The sequence below is a fragment of the Oratosquilla oratoria genome, chromosome 17 (assembly GCF_046742065.1).
Source record: "Oratosquilla oratoria isolate Oo_2021 chromosome 17, ASM4674206v1, whole genome shotgun sequence".
NCBI classification, from domain to species: domain Eukaryota; kingdom Metazoa; phylum Arthropoda; class Malacostraca; order Stomatopoda; family Squillidae; genus Oratosquilla; species Oratosquilla oratoria.
Genome location: NC_134793.1, coordinates 33369746 through 33379745, shown reverse-complemented (window position 1 = coordinate 33379745; position 10000 = coordinate 33369746).

Below are 10000 nucleotides of genomic sequence, written 5' to 3'. Positions count from 1 at the left end.
GAGAGAGAGAGAGAGAGAGAGAGAGAGAGAGAGAGAGAGAGAGAGAGAGGGAAGCTTTCTGACTCGCTGGAGGCTAAAGAAGAAGAAAAATAAGGAGGAGGAGGAGGAGGAGGAGGAGGAGGAGGAGGAGGAGGAGGAGGAGGAGGAGGAGGGCAGAAGAGTGGACGGAGGCGAAGGTAAGAAGGAGCACATCTCCAGTAATCCAATTTCTCGCCTTCTTCCAATTCCCTGTCTGACTCTCCTCCTCCTCCTCCTCCTCCTCCTCCTCTACCTCCTCCTCTACCTCCTCCTCTACCTCCTCCTCCTCTTCCTATACCTCCTTCTCCTCCTCAACCTCCTCCTCTTCTACCTTCTTCTCCTGTACCTCCTCCTCTTCTACCTCCTCCTCCTTTACCTCCTTATCCTCTAACTCTTCCCCCTCTACCTCTTCCTCCTTTACCTCTTCCTCCTCTACCTACTCCTCCTCTTCTATTTCCTCTTCCTCCTCCTCTTTCTCCTATACTGCCTCCTTCTCCTCTTACTCCTCCATCTCCTCCATCACCTCCACCTCCTCCTCCTCTTCCTCCTCCTTCTCCTCTTCCTCCTCTTCCTCCTCCTCCTGTTACTCCTTCTCTGCCTCCTCTACCTCGTTCTATACTTTCACTTCCTCCTCCTCCTCCTCCTCCTCCTCCTCCTCCTCCTCCTCCTCCTCCTCCTCCTCCTCCTCCTCCTCCTCCTCTTACTCTAACAGTGCATTTTTTTCCCGATCATTCCTCCTCCTATTCTTTTTCCTCTTCCTCTTTTTCCTTTTCTTACTCTTTGTCCTCTTCCTCTTTTTCATCCTCCTACTCTTTGTCCTCTTCCTCTTTTTCCATCTCTTACTCTTTGTCCTCTTCCTCTTTTTCCTCCTCCTAATCTTTGTCCTCTTCCTCTTTTTCCTTCTCTGACTCTTTGTCCTCTTCCTCTTTTTCCTTCTTACTCTTTGTCCTCTTCCTCTTTTTCCTTATCTTACTCTTTGTCCTCTTCCTCTTTTTCGCCTCTTACTCTTTTTCCTTCTATCACTCTTTGTCCTCTTCCTCTTTTTCCTTCTTACTCTTTGTCCTCTTCCTCTTTTTCCTTCTTACTCTTTGTCCTCTTCCTCTTTTTCCTTCTTACTCTTTGTCCTCTTCCTCTTTTTCCATCTCTTACTCTTTGTCCTCTTCCTCTTTTTATCCTCTTACTCTTTGTCCTCTTCCTCTTTTTCCTTCTTACTCTTTGTCCTCTTCCTCTTTTTCCTTCTTACTCTTTGTCCTCTTCCTCTTTTTCCTTCTTACTCTTTGTCCTCTTCCTCTTTTTCCTTCTTACTCTTTGTCCTCTTCCTCTCTTTCCTCCTCTTTCTCTTTGTCCTCTTCCTCTTTTTCCTTATATCACTCTTTGTCCTCTTCCTCTTTTTCCTTCTTACTCTTTGTCCTCTTCCTCCTTTTCCTTCTCTTACTCTTTGTCCTCTTCCTCTTTTTCCTTCTTACTCTTTGTCCTCTTCCTCTTTTTCCTTCTCTTCCTTCACTTCCTTCAGTGCTTCGAGCTCCTTCACGACCATTTCCCGTTTCTCCCTCACCACCACCATCTACTACATCGCTAACTACCACCTAATTGACCATCTTCTCCAACACCTCCTCCCTCTCCTCCTCCTCCATCTCGTCCTCCATCTTCAGCTCATCTTCCTCCCCCTCCTCCTCCTCCTCCTCCTCCTCCTCCTCCTCGTCGTCGTCGTCTTCCTCCCCCCATCTCGTCCTCCATCTTGAGCTCATCTTCCTCCTCTTCTTTCTCCTCCACCTCCTCGTCTTCCTCCCCCATCTCGTCCTCCATCTTCAGCTCATCTTCCTCCTCCTCCTCCTCCTCCTCGTCTTCCTCCCCATCTCGTCCTCCGTCTTCATCTCATCTTCTTCCTCCTCCTCCTCCTCCTCCTCCTCCTCTTCCTCCTCCTCCTCCTTCTTCTGCTCGTCTTCCTCTCCATCTCGTCCTCCATCTTCAGCTCATCTTCCTCCTTTTCCTCCTCCTCCTCCTCCTCCTCGTCCTCTTCCTCCTCCTCCTCCTTCTTCTGCTCGTCTTCCTCTCCATCTCGTCCTCCATCTTCAGCTCATCTTCCTCCTTTTCCTCCTCCTCCTCCTCCTCCTCCTCCTCCTCCTCCTCCTCCTCCGCCTCCTTCTGCTCGTCTTCCTCTCCATCTCGTCCTCCATCTTCAGCTCATCTTCCTCCTCCTCCTCCTCCTCCTCCTCCTCCTCCTCCTCCTCCTCCGCCTCCTTCTGCTCGTCTTCCTCTCCATCTCGTCCTCCATCTTCAGCTCATCTTCCTCCTTTTGCTCCTCCTCCTCCTCCTATCCTCCTCCTCCTCCTCCTACTTTTCTTTCACCTCCCACTTCCTCCTAAACCTTCTCCTCCATTCCTTGTTTTACCTCCTCCTCCAACTCCTCCTCCTTCACCTTCTCCTCCACCATCACCACCATCCTCACTTTCTCCTCCAACTCCTCCCCTCTTCCTTTTCCTGCTCTTCATGTACCTCCTCCTACTCCTCCTCCTCCTCCACCTCTTCCTCCTCTTCTTCCTTCCCATCCACCTCTTTCCCTCCCCTTCCCCTTTCTCCTCTTCCCCTCCCCTTCTCCTTCCTCCTCTACCTCATCCTTTCTTCTTTCTACTCCTTTTTCCTTCCTCCCTTTCTCTTTCCTCTTCCTCCTCCTCCTCTACCCCCCTACTTCTTCCTCCTCCTTCTTCTTTCCCTCCCCTTCCTTTTTTCTTCTTCCTCTTCCTCCTCCCCTTCCCCTTCCCTTTCCATTTTCCCTTCTTCCTCCCCTTCCTTCTTCCTTCCCTTTCTTTCCTCTTCCTCTTCTTCCTCCTCCTCCCTCTTCCTTCCCTTCCCTTCCCTTTCCCTTTCCCTTTTCTCTTCTTCCTCTCCCTCCTTCTTCCTTCCCTTCCTTTCCTCTTCCTTTTCTTCCTCCTCCTCCTTCTTCCTTCACCCCCATCCCCTTTCTCTTCCTCCTCCTCCTCCTCCTCCTTTTCTCTTCCCTTCTTTTCCTCTTTCTCTTCTTCCTCCTCCTCCTACCCCTTCCCTCTTTCTCTTCTTCCTCCTCCTCCTTCCTCCTCCTCCTCCTTTTCTCTTCCTTTGTTTTCCTCTTTCTCTTCTTCCTCCTCCTCCTACCCCTTTCCCTTTCTCTTCTTCCTCCTCCTCCTTCTTCCTCCTTCCCTCCAAGACTCCTCACCCAGTCAACAACAGCGCCCCTAGAACCCCATTTTCCCTTCTGAAACTCATCCCCGTTGCTTTTTACTGCCGTTTCTTCACGCCCCCTCCCCCCCACCCGTTTTTTTTGAGTTCCGTCCAATATTTTCCATTTTCTGTTCTCGCCTCAGGCCTTCGCCCGAATAGCCTCGACCTATTTCTTCAACTGGCATACACGCGACGTAAGACCTTCATATAAACTTCATGTCTGGCGAAAGGTCAACTAGGCTCCATGACGGTTGCCGAAAATTCGTGTAAGCATTTTCCCTGATTCGAGTGGTTATGTATACGCGTAATACATGTATGTATGCATATGTATACGTATGTTTAAATAGGTAAGTAAATAAGTAGATGTATGAGTAATTGAATAAATGGGTAAATAAGTAAAAAATAATAAATAGACATGTGAATAGATGAGCAAATAAATAAATCTACACACACACACACACACACACACACACACACACACACACACACACACACACACACACGCACGCACGCACAATATATATATATATATATATATATATATATATATATATATATATATATATATATATATATATATATATACACATATATATTATGTATTACAAATTCACCATAAACTTAGCTTGTTTTTGTAAGTTTTCCGGTGTAGTGTATTTATAATACTTTTGAATAAAAATTAATTTGGGATGGCTGATTGGATTTGAGGGTCTAAGGCCCCCCATAACCCCCCATAGCCCCCCACCCCCCACCCACCCACCCACCCACCTGGCTACGGCCCTGTATGTAAATGAAACGTCCGGCCCTGTTGTGGATCAGCTGTGCCTTGCTGCATTGCTTCTCACCCGGATAGTGGGCAGGACGAAGGATGGGAATGGGTGTACCTTGGTTGAATGTCTCTCCTTTAACAGGGAAGAAGTCTATCGGCATGTGACATTTGGTTCGAAATAGATCGACATACACATACGCACAAATAATTGAACATTCATCCATTAACATCCTCCTCCTTCTCTCTATCATTCCTCTTTTCCTCCTTCAGTACAAAGGATTACAAAGGCGGAGCATGCCGACAGGAGACCTTTTGATCCATATCTAGGTCGGATGCAAAAAAAAAAAATCATATTAATAATAAAATAATAAATAAAAACTATGATAATGTAAATAACAAATAAAATACATAAATAAATGCATAGGTATACTTAAATAATAAACAAACAGGTAAATAGTAAATAATAAGAAATTGACACATAACTAATAATAAATGAAAACCAGACAGAAAATGATAACAAAACAAAAACAAATAATATAAGATAAATTAAAATCATTACAGCATCTTACTTAGGTATTTATCTAAATGATTCTTAAAGCTTCGAACTGAACTACATTGCACTACCTGTGCAGGAAGTTTATTCCATTCATTAACTACACGGTTGGCAAAGTTGTTTCTACCTACTTCCAAAGTAGTAATACGTTCCTCGAACACATTCGTGTTCAAAAGGTTTTCAATCAACCTGTGATTTACAATGCGAAAAAAGAAATATATTCTATTTATAAACCTGATACCTGGTTTCTTGTAGAACATAATATAAATACTGCAAACTAGATAATATGTTGTTGTTGTTTTTTTTCGAAAACGCTCGTGTAGACTAGAAAATCGTGAGGAAAGTTGGAATCTTTGATCTTGGTTTTCAGTCTCTCCCCAATCTTTGCCTTCTTCTTAGTCCGGTCCCTTCTTCTCATTTCCTGAGCCTCACTCTCTGCCCCATCTCCTGAATCTATCCTCCTCCTCCTCCTCCTCTTTTTCCTCCCCCTCTTTTTTCTCCTCCTCCTACTCTTTCCCCTCCTCTTCCTCCTCTTCCTCCTACTCTTTCCCCTCCTCTTCCTCCTCTTCCTCCTCCTCTTCCTCCTCTTCTTCTTCCTCTTCCTCTTCTTCCTCCTCTTCTTCCTCCTCTTCCTCCTCCACATCTTTCTCCTCCTCCTCCTCTTCTTCCTCCTCCTCCTCCTTCCCTTCCTCCTCCTCCTCCTCCTCCTCCTCTTCCTTCATTTCATCCTCTACTTCTTTCTCCTATTTCTCTTTCGCCTCTTTCTTTTCCTCATTTTCCATCTTCTCTTCTTTCTCCTCATTTCCTTCCTTCTCCTCGTCTCCCTCTTTTCCTCGTCCTCCTCTTTCATCTCCTCCTGTGCCTCATACTCCTCCTTTTCCTCCCTCCATTTGAACCTCACTGTTCATCCCCTTTCTCTTTGTTCTGTTCTTTTTCCATGTTCCTCTCTTCCTCCTCCTCTTCTTTCTTCCTCTCTTTCTACTTCCTTCCTTCCTCCCTTTCTATACCTTCCGGCCTCTACATTCCTTCCGTTTTTCATTCTTTCTTCTACATTCTCTCTTCTTCCATTTCTTTCTTGTACAAACTCTCTTTCCTTCCTTTTTCTCTCGTCCTATTTCATACCCATCACGCATCTCTCTTCTAACCCTCTTTACCAGCGCTTCTCAACCTTTTTACCCTTGCGTAACCTTTAAAATAAATTGCATGTCTCAAGGAACCCCTGCGCAAAAAAACAAAAACAAAAACAAAACACATATACCACATCTTTCTCATTTCATTTTCATCGTAATAATAGGTTAGATAGGATGATGTCTACATTACATTATTACAATAACCAAGAATATGTCGTGTGTGTTTAGTTATATCACGTATATGAAATTAAATAAAAAATAAAATAAAAAGTGCATTAGCTTATCTCACTTGTTCTCGCGGAACCCTTAGGAACCTTTTGCGGAACCTTAGGGTTCCGGGGAACCCTGGTTGAGAAACGCGTGGTCTATACCCAAGGTTCTCAAACATATTTCCACACGTACCCCGTACTTATGAATTGCTGTCAATTAACCTCCTGAAGATGACTTCAACACTAAATTTAATCGTTTTTAATCCAACATGCGAGTGACTTTCAGCTGGATGCTCCACTTGTGAGCCACTGTGTTCCACTAGGACACCGTGGACCACAGGCTGAGAACCACTAGTCTATCTTCCCGTTCCATTTTCCTTTTTTCATTCTCCATTCCTCTTTCCCCTCTATCCTCTTCATCCCTCCATTCTCAACTTTTACTAGGTTTCTCTTGCTCTGTATTCGTCCACCTTTTCTGTCTGCAGGAGAAAGCCACGGGTAGAGATTGATTGATTAATCTTTCTATTCCTCTCTTCCTTCATCCCTCTTCCACCCCTATTTATTTTCCTCTCTTTCTATTTTCTCTCTTTTCTCTCTTTAATTTTTCTCTCTTTTTATTTCTATTTTCTTGAGCTTTCCTCCTCCTATTTCTTTCTTCTTTTATTGTTGAGTTATTTTCATACCTTAATTCTTTTTCTTTCTTTACCCTTTTCATATATTTCTCCAAGTTCTTTCCCTTTTCTCGTTCGTTTTCTTTCTCTTTTGTCTTCTTTCCACCTCCCGCTGTCTTGTGCTTTTATGCCTCTGCCTCTGTTACTTCCTCTCGACTCTTTAATTAGTTGACCTTGGTGACTCAATGACCTTGCAGTGACAGATGAATTAATTACGGGAAAAACTGGTCATATCAAACCAGCTTCCTCCTATTCTTCTTCTTCTTCTTCTTCTTCTTCTTCTTCTTCTTCTTCTTCTTCTTCTTCTTCTTCTTCTTCTTCTTCTTCTTCTTCTTCTTCTTCTTCTTCTTCTTCAGTTTCTTCTTTTCTTCTTCTGCCTCAGTTTCTTCTTTTTTTCTTCTCAGTTTCTTCTTCTTGTGCTTCTTCTTCTTCTTCTTCTTCTTCACGTTCTTCTTCTTCTTCACGTTCTTCTTCTTCTTCTTCTTCTTCTTCTTCTTCTTCTTCTTCTTCTTCTTCTTCTTCTTCTTCTTCTTCTTCTTCTTCTTCTTCTTCTTCTTCTTCTTCTTCTTCACGTTCTTCTTCTTCTTCTTCTTCTTCTTCTTCTTCTTCTTCTTCTTCTTCTTCACGTTCTTCTTCTTCCTCTTCTTCTTCACTTTTTTCTCCTTCTTCACGTTCTTCTTCTTCCTCTTCTTCACTTTCTTCTTCTTCACTTTCTTCTTCTTCACGTTCTTCTTCTTCTTCTTTGTTCTTTCTTCTTCTTCTTATTCTAATCCTTCTTCTTCTCTCTTTCTTCTTCTTCACTTTCTTCTTCTTCTTATCCTTTTTCTCTCTTTCTTCTTCACTTTCTTCTTCTTCTTCTTCTTCTTCTTCTTATTCTTCTTCTTCACGTTCTTCTTCTTCTTCTTCTTCTTCTTCTTCTTCTTCTTCTTCTTCTTCTTCACGTTCTTCTTCTTCACGTTCTTCTTCTTCACGTTCTTCTTCTTCACGTTCTTCTTCTTCTTCTTCTTCTTCTTCTTCTTCTTCTTCTTCTTCTTCTTCTTCTTCTTCTTCTTCTTCTTCACGTTCTTCTTCTTCTTCTTCTTCTTCTTCTTCTTCTTTTTACTTCTTCTTTTTACTTCTTATTATTCTTCTCTTCTTCTTCACGTTCTTCTTCTTCACGTTCATCTTCTTCTTCTTCTTCTTCTTCTTCTTCTTCTTTCTTCTTTCTTCTTCTTCACGTTCTTCTTCTTCTTCTTCTTCTTCTTCTTCTTCTTCTTCTTCTTCTTCTTCTTCTTCTTCTTCTTCTTCTTCTTTTCTTCTTCTTCTTCTTCTTCTTCACGTTCTTTTTCTTCTTCTTCTTCTTCTTCATCTTCTTCACGTTCTTCTTCTTCTTCTTCTTCTTCTTCTTCTTCTTCTTCTTCTTCTTCTTCTTCTTCTTCTTCTTCTTCCTCTTCTTCATCTTCTTCTTCACGTTCTTCTTCTTCTTCACGTTCATTTCTTCTTCTTCTTCTTCTTCTTCGCCTTCTTCATCTTTCTTCTTCTTCTTCGCCTTCTTCTTCTTCTTCTTCTTCTTCTTCTTCTTCGCCTTCTTCTTCTTCTTCGCCTTCTTCTTCGCCTTCTTCATCTTTTTCTTCTTTTCTTCGTGTTCTTCTCTTTCTTCTTTTCTTCTTCACGTTCTTCTTCTTCTTTTCTTCTTATTCTTCGCGTTCTTCTTCTTCTTCTTCTTCTTCTTCTTCTTCTTCTTCTTCTTCTTCACGTTCTTCTTCTTCTTCTTCTTCTTCTTCACGTTCTTCTTCTTCTTCTTCTTCTTCTTCTTCTTCTTCTTCTTCTTCTTCTTCTTCTTCTTCTTCTTCTTCTTCTTCTTCTTCACGTTCTTGTTGCTGTTGTTGTTGTTGTTCTTCTTCTTCTTCTTCTTCTTCTTCTTCTTCTTCTTCTTCTTCTTCACGTTCTTCTTCTTCACGTTCTTCTTCTTCTTCTTCTTCTTCTTCTTCTTCTTCTTCTTCTTCTTCTTCTTCACGTTCTTCTTCTTCTTCTTCTTCTTCTTCTTCTTCTTCTTCTTCTTCTTCTTCTTCTTCTTCTTCTTCTTCTTCTTCACGTTCTTCTTCTTCTTCTTCTTCTTCTTCTTCTTCTTCTTCACGTTCTTCTTCTTCTTCTTCTTCTTCTTCTTCTTCTTCTTCTTCTTCTTCTTCTTCTTCTTCTTCTTCTTCTTCTTCTTCTTCTTCTTCTTCTTCTTCTTCTTATTCTTCTTCTTCTTCTTCTTCTCGTTCATCTTCTTCTTCTTCTTCTTCTTCTTCTTCTTCTTCTTCTTCACGTTCTTCTTCTTCTTCTTCTTCTTCTTCTTCTTCACGTTCTTCTTCTTCTTCTTCTTCTTCTTCTTCTTCTTCTTCTTCTTCTTCTTCTTCTTCTTCACGTTCTTCTTCTTCTTCTTCTTCTTCTTCTTCTTCTTCTTCTTCTTCTTCTTTTTCTTCTTCTTCTTCTTCTTCTTCTTCTTCTTCTTCTTCTTCTTCTTCTTCTTCGCGTTCTTCTTCTTCTTCTTCTTTTTCTTCTTCTTCTTCTTTTCCTTCTTCTTATTCACAAGTATAGCAAAAAAAGAGAAAAGAAAAATAGAATTAGAAGAGGCAGAATCGCCAGTAATTTCAATAGTAGTATTATTAGATGTGATAATAGTACAGGCAGAAGAATACAGAGAGGAGAAAATAGGGAGACGTGGGTGAGCCAGGTAAGGAGAAGGGAATGAAGAATGGTAAAGGGAAGAGGAAGAAGTCAATGGAAGGGGTAAAGGGAAGAGGAAGAGGTAAAAGGAAGAGGTGAAAGGAAGAGGTAAAGGGTAGAGGAAGAAGTCAATGGAAGGGGTAAAGGGAAGAGGAAGAGGTCAAAGAAAGAGGTAAAGGGAAGAGGAAGAGGTAAAAGGAAGAGGTAAAGGGAAGAGGAAGAGGTCAAAGAAAGAGGTAAAGGAAAGAGGTAGAGGTAAAAGGAAGAGGCAAAGGGAAGAGGAAGAGGTCAAAGAAAGAGGTAAAGGTAAGAGGAAGAGGTCAGCGGAAGAGGTAAAGGGAAGAGGAAGAGGTAAAAGAAAGAGATAAAGGTAAGAGGAAGAGGTAAAAGGAAGAGGCAAAGGGAAGAGGAAGAGGTAAAAGGAAGAGGCAAAGGGAAGAGGAAGAGGTAAAAAAAGAGGTAAAGGGAAGAGGACGAGGTCAAAGAAAGAGAAAGAGGTCAAAGAAAGAGGTAAAGGGAAGAGGAAGAGTTAAAGAGAAGAGGAAGAGGTCAAAGGAAGAGGCAAAGGGAAGAGGAAGAGGTAAAGGGAAGAGGAAGAGGTCAAAGGAAGAGGCAAAGGGAAGAGGCAAAGGGAAGAGGAGGAGGTGAAAGGAAGAGGCAAAGGGAAGAGGAAGAGGTGAAAGGAAGAGGCGAAGGGAAGAGGAAGAAGGAAGATGCTGGGAGGGCACGGCAGGGGGCGGAGCTTCGGAAGATGAGTGTGA